Source organism: Corvus brachyrhynchos, unplaced genomic scaffold, assembly GCF_000691975.1.
Source record: "Corvus brachyrhynchos isolate BGI_N302 unplaced genomic scaffold, ASM69197v1 scaffold46, whole genome shotgun sequence".
Lineage (NCBI taxonomy): Eukaryota > Metazoa > Chordata > Aves > Passeriformes > Corvidae > Corvus > Corvus brachyrhynchos.
Window position 1 is genome coordinate 5,865,842 of NW_008238838.1, and position 6,884 is coordinate 5,872,725.

Below are 6,884 nucleotides of genomic sequence, written 5' to 3' on the forward strand. Positions count from 1 at the left end.
GCGGCCGGGACCCCGCACCGACGGGCGCAGCATCCTCCGGCGGTGCCGCGCCGGGACCGAGCGCTCCGCGTCCCCGGAGCACTTCTCAGTCTGATCCTGTCAGCCCAGCGATGCTTTAACATTCGCATCGTTCCCCCTAGGAACGCTGTGCGAAGTGTAACCCAACGGCTTGACACCAATCAGATTATAGATAAATCATATATATGTATGGGGGGGGATGGGGAGGATCATGGAACGAGCGTGTCAAGGAGACACACGCTGGAAGATTGCAGATTAATTTAAAGTTGGGCATTAAGTGAATGCTGCCCACATCCAGCGGGGTGATACTCTAACCGAGTCTCTGCTCTAGATGCAATTAAAGAGAGGCAGGAGCTGCGTGGAGCACGGGCACTTAAATCCCACTGCGTTTGTTACAACAATCGATCCATGTTACATAAAGGAATTGCCCATTTCCGGATCTGCGGGAATTTTTAATTATGTTTCTGTAATAAATTACCTCCTTGCCCATGACCCGACCTGCGGATGCGGTGCTGGAAGTGCCCACCTCTTGGAAAATTGTCTGCTCGGAGGATGTAAAATGACATTTGCCCTAATTATCGTCTCTGACATTTGAGAACAGCAAGGGGGAAATTTTAGGAAATGAGGAAAGTGAAAGAAAGGGGACGGAGCTGCTTCCTTGCATGAGACCTCTCTTGCTGCCCATTACATTACCCCGTTAGCTGAATGTTAATCCAATGAAAAATATTTACTGAGGTTTAATAGGGCACCCTGTCCAGTTGTGCGGTGATGATCAATTATTCCATCAATTATTAATTATGGAATAGCTGCTTTATTCGAGCTGGGGTGAAGCTGCTTTTGGGAGCTTTACCCAAAATCGCTATTGTGCTTCAGATCTGCTGAGCTGAATGTGCCAGCGTCTGCTTTGCTTACATTTGCATTTTTTACTGTGCTAAAAGGAAAAAACAAACCTGGGAACAGATAACCGTCGAGGATGCCATGATTCCTTTCGACCCCCAATAGTCAAAATAATAAAGAGCTGCACCGGTTTATTGCTTTTTGCATCTTTTCAGCCCCAGCTTCTTGGAAAAGGGATCTCTTCCCACAGAGCTATCTCTTCGGAGAAGAGCAAATTAAAAGCCTCCATTAGCACAACTCCTCGTGGCCTCGTTTTACGTTTTATTTCTTAAAAAAAAAAGATATCTTCAGCATCGAACAGTCCTGGTGATGCAAAGTGTTAATGTGAAGCGGTTCCAGAGAGAGGACAGCAATACAATGGAAGTTTCATTAGAATAATAGGATAAAAAAAAAAAATGAATTGCTTAATGCATGATAAACCTTTCAGATACTTAATATTTCTGGGCATCGAAGCACATCCTTTTAACGTGCTCCTGCTGTAGAACGAGCTCAAGTAGAAACCAAAAGCAGATAAACATTTGATCCAAGGGACCCCTGAAGTTTAGAAATCCCTTGATGGGCTGTAGCTGCTTATTTCTGCCCCTGTTTACAAAATAAACAGAAATAGGTGGTTGGCAAGCAGAGAGTTGAGCAGCAAGATGGTCTGGCAGTGTGAAGGAGAGCAGCCAGGCAGAGGGGAGGCGAGTGGTGTGATGAGGAATGGACTGGTCACAACTGAGAGGCTGGGAGCCAGGGAAGCATCTCCCTGCGTGCTGCTGCTGGATGGCTCTGCCGCCTGATTTATATTGGCATTATATTTACATGATGTTCCCGCGCTGGGCGCAGCGAACGGTGCAGCTCGCGGTTCCTAATCTCTCCCATCTCGGCCCCCCAGTGTGGCACAGCACTCGTTTGTCTCTGAAATGAAACATGGAAACCTCATTAAATGCACGGAGGAGAAGCCTGCAGTGCTCAGCTCCTCGCCGTGCCCGGCGCTTGTTTATCCTGCCAAAATTTCCCAGCACCAGGAGCCACCATGGCGGCTCGCCCGGAGCCTTTACCTGTGCCTGGCACAGGCTTCGGGCTGCTCCTGCCTTTGGACGGGGAATGGGTAAAGGCAACCCTGATGTTCCTGGGTGTTTGTCCTCTGGAGGAAGAGGCTGTGCCTTGTGCGAGGGGCGAGTGCCAGGGATGTGCTGTGGAACAGCCCTTTCTGGAGCTGAGGGCTGCCGGGGAGCTTGGGGCATGGCTTGGGGCAGCCGTGGCTCCCGCACCTCGGTGTTGGGGTGCCGGGATCTCTGCCCATGTGGCCCCGTCCTGGGGGGATGGATGGGCAGCGCTCCGTCCTTCTCCGGAGCATCTGGCGAGCCGAGGGCAAGAAAAAAGCTGGAAGGCTTTGTGGCAGGGGGGTCTCGCAGCACGCGAGGCTGAGCCGCGCCTCGGATGACACGGAGGCATCTCGCAGCCAGGCAGGCAGCACGTTAATAGGTGCGACTTCCATGGTGGGCACGAAGGAGGAAGGCGCTCGGTCGTTGCAGTCATTGCGGTGCTGCTGTTCGGGGAGGATGTGCAGCGGCAGCTCTGGGTGCAGAGCGTTCCTTGCCTTTGAAATCTCGGTTATAGCCAGCTCTCCGTCTTTACATAACCATGGGCTTGGGAGTTACCCTTTGCCTGCTCGTGGATCCCGCAGAAATATCCCCCGCCACATGCAGGCTGTGTGCTGCCGCCATCATCCGCCAGCAGAGCTGTACCAAACATTTAGGAATTCCATTTCCAGGCTCGTGTTCCTGCCTGCTCCCAGCTGCACCCAGGAAGGGCTGCAGCGGCTCCTGGCCCTGAGAGGGGAGCGAGCACGGCTTGGAGGGGACAGGGAAAAGGTGAGGAGCTGGCAGAGCTTGCCCTGATGTGTTGTCCTTTCGGCTGCATGGTGGAAATCCTGGTCTCCACCTTGCAAAGCCACCGAGTGGGTTGTGATGCACTGGGAGAGTGGCCTGGCCATTGTGGAGGGAGCCCAAGGCCAGGCGCGCATGGCCTCTGGTGTGTCCCCTTGCCCACCCCTAGTGCCCGCTCGTTTGGCTTCCCTGGGGACACAGGGCTGTCACTCTGGCTGGGTAATGTCACCAGATGTCCCCTTGGGACTCAGCTGCAGTTCCTCAGGCGTTGTGTTCAGCATGGCCAAAGCACAGAGGTGGCCCTGCAAGGGGAGGGAGAGGCCCTTGCCTGTGGTCTCTGGGCTTGTTCCTCACCCCCAGAGCTGAGGGTCCCCAGGCTGGGCAGGTGGGGCAGGGCTGGGGAATGTCCAGCTCTGGGTGGATGGTGTGGTGAGGCTGGTACCTCTCACAGGCTGCCATGGGAGGTTCAGGAAGCAGGAATCCAGCCGGGGTGGAGGTGGCCCTGCAAGGGGAGGGAGAGGCCCTTGCCTGTGGTCTCTGGGCTTGTTCCTCACCCCCAGAGCTGAGGGTCCCCAGGCTGGGCAGGTGGGGCAGGGCTGGGGAATGTCCAGCTCTGGGTGGATGGTGTGGTGAGGCTGGTACCTCTCACAGGCTGCCATGGGAGGTTCAGGAAGCAGGAATCCAGCCGGGAGAGCTTTTTTTCCCAGGCAAGGGTTACAGCCTCAGCCTGGGTGCTGTCGTAATTGCTGGAGGTGGTTCAGGCCTTAATTTCCATGCAGATGCATTAAGGAGCAGGCACTTGGAGCATGTTTGAGCCATGCCCTTACCCACAGAGGACCAGAGGCAGGTTCTCCTTTGCTCCCTCTTTGCTTTGTCACGTCAGGAAGGACCGTGGTGCTCGAGCCAGAGGAGCTGTGCCACCAGGGTGGGACTCGTGTGGCAGCCAAATTGCAGTGCCAGGCAGGAAAGATGCTGTGGCAGGTACCTGCCATCGCTGCTGCTGTGCTGGGCACCAGCTGAATGCCCCAGCCCCTGCTTGGCATTTCCTGACACGATTTCCACCCCCCTGAGACCGGTCCCCGAGGGGCACAGCGTGCGGGAGTCACGGCTTTAACCCGTGGGGCTGGGCAGCCACGGTGGGGAGGTGGCAGCCTGGGAGGATGTGCTGCTCTCCCAGGCACCTCTGAGCTCCCCTTGGAAGGGACCAGCCTCGGCCGCTTCCCTCCTCATCCCTTCCATGGAGCTTGGAAGTGCCACTTCTCGCTCCATCAACTCCAAGGTCACTCCCTTCGCTGGCACAAAGGCCGTGAAAGGTGTCCTGGAGATGAGGGCTTGGAGGGAGCTGGTTCCGGGCAAGGCCGGAGGCTGCTCCAGCGTTCCGAACGTGCAGGCAGTGTGTGATGGAATTGCCGTCCTCTCTTCAGCACGGAGGAACGATTAGGACTTGCCACCTACCTGTAATTCCCAGCCCGGTGCGTGCCAAGCTTTGGTTCACTTTCTCCTTGAACAGGGCAGGTGTCAAACACCCTTAATGAGGATAATAAATGAGCTGCGAGGTGGCCATTAGCCTGCTGCTCTGCACAGCATCCCTGCAGCCCGGCTCAGCCGGGGGCTGGGGAAGCCCTGGTGGCCCCTCCAGCCCTTTTGGGGTCCCACAGGTGGGGTTTTTCCTGGGGCAGCTTCTCACCAGCCTTGGAGGAGGGCTGGGGTGGGCACCCGGGCGGTCAGACCACCCGGATCAGGAAGGAGGTCTCAGGAAAGCTGCTGCCAGTGGGGGAATGTGAACGGCAGTCTAGTGCCTGCCCAGGGGATGGCACGAACCCCCTTGAAACACAAATCCTTCAGCCTTTCCCTGGCTCTGTCAGATTTCCAGCCAGCTAAAGGACCGTGCTCAGCTCTGAGGGACTTGCTGGGTGTGGGTAGGCTCGGGGCTGGCTGTGTGGTCCAAGCAGCAGCCTGCCAGCACAGGTGATGGACGTGCGTGGAGAGCAGGAAAAGCCTCTTATCTCAGGAGGAAGAGCCCTGGCTGGCACGAAGCCGGTCCTTGTCTGAGGCTGCTCCTAAATCCACTTCTTATAAAAGGACGGGCTCTTCCCTGGGAGGTTTTGTGCTGCTGGGGAGGTGATGGCATTGCTGTGCTGCTCGGGCACCTCTCCCGGAGATGGGTGGCACAGTGACAGATCCTGGGGACAGTTTGTGGCCCCGCTCTGGAGCAAGCAGGTGCTTGCTGAACACCCCAAGTGCTTTGCTGTGTCAGAAGGTGCTGGAGTTTGGGAAGTCCAGCCATCAAGACTAGTAAATATTCCGAAGGGATGATAACAAAATGACTTGCTTCTCCCAGCTCGAATAGAGATACTAATATTTCAATACCGCTAGGTTGTAATTTACCACAATTTAAGAAGATTGAGCTCGGATAACTTAAAACACCTGCCTTTCAGAGCCAGCTCAGGTGTCCAGCCCTGTGCTGGGCTCGGTGGGACTCCCAGCTGGAGCCAGGCTGGGCTCCAGGCTGCATTCCCAGCTGAAACTGTTCCATCTCAGCTCCCCCAGCCTCCTCTTTTCAGGTTCATGTGAATTAATGCCCTCGATATGTAGGTTAGGGTCAACACATCTGACCAGATGTGAGCAGTGATTTCTGGTTTAAAAATATTGCTGTGCTATTTCTAAATTTTTAATCTCTCCCAGTGATTTGGAGACGGTTTTATGAAACATGGAATTAGGATGGTGCTCAATGCTAAATGGTAAAGGAGATTATGAGGATTTAACTCTATGCGTCTGTCACATAACTATTGCCAATCCCATAACCTCCATTTTCTATTAAAAAATCCCTTTCCCCCTTTGACCTGAAAAAGCTTTATGGGTAATCTGAATTTCTCTGTTTATGAGGTATTTTTCCAGTCCTCGCCCCAGCCCCTCACCCATCCAGCTCTGAGCCCTCCTGGTGCTGCTGAGGATGAAGATGTTTCCCTGGCAGTCTCTGGGTGCTTGAGGAGCCTTCTCAAGCTGTACAGTGGGAGCTGGGGAGAGATTCTGGATGGAGCATGGGGCACAGCCGGATGTCCTTGGTCCAAAGCCAGGCTGAAGGTGGCTTTTGCTGTGCCCTGGCTCCAGCCATCATCTGCTCAGCTCAGGCTCAGCCACAAATAGCTCTGTGCTGCTCGTGCGAGCTTTGTTTCCCTTCCTCTGCCTGAAAATGTGCATTTTTTCCCTTTCGTGTATTTGGGAGAAGCATCACACTGCTTGGATGAAGGGAAATGCTGATTCATGACGACAAACCAGCCTGGAGATGTCACAAAATGACATCTGCAGGGCCGAGCGGTGGCCCCGTGGCTCTGCAAAGGCTCGGCTGGAGCTTTGCTCCTCCATCCGTCGGTCTTTGATGCTTGTTTGCCAGGGAGGGAAAAATAAATGGCTTTGTCTCCTTCCACCTGTGCGTGGATGCAGGGAGCTGGTGCGTGGGGAGACATGGAGATGATTTCGTGACGTGTAAATTGGCTGTCTCATGTGGTGGCAGAGCTGGACCTCACTACCAGCTCATCTCTTCTGTGGGACAGAGGGCTCCAAGTGGGCACAGGAGGAAACCTGGTCATTTTCAGGGACGATTCTGTGCAGTGCACACAGAGGGCAAGAGTAAGATCCTGAAAGAGGCTCGAGGTTGTACATTCAGCTGGGAGAAGGATGGAGAGAACTCTGCTCCCAGAAGGGCTGAGGTGTCTCGGGGCGTCCCGTCCTGACCCGGTTGAGGATGGTGTGGATTGGGCTGGTGGCACAGCTCCAAGGCAGGACAGGCACCTGGCTGGAGAAGCTTGGCACGGAGGTGGAGCAACCGTGGCCACTCAACCAGCCCTTCCTCGGGCGAGTGGCCGCCTCCAGAGCTGAGGCGTGCGGATGAGGCTTTCCTTCTCCCCCCTGCTGCCGTCCCCTCCTCCCCAAGTTAAGGAATCGAGGTCAGGGAGGGTCCCCCGTGACTCGTTCTGAACCGGCGGCACGGTGCTGATCTGCTTATTGGCTCTGCGGCACCACGGGCGTGCGCCCAGCCGCAGCTATTAATACACCCGCTGAGGGCCCTTCCCAGATCCCTGTCCTTCCGCCCACTTG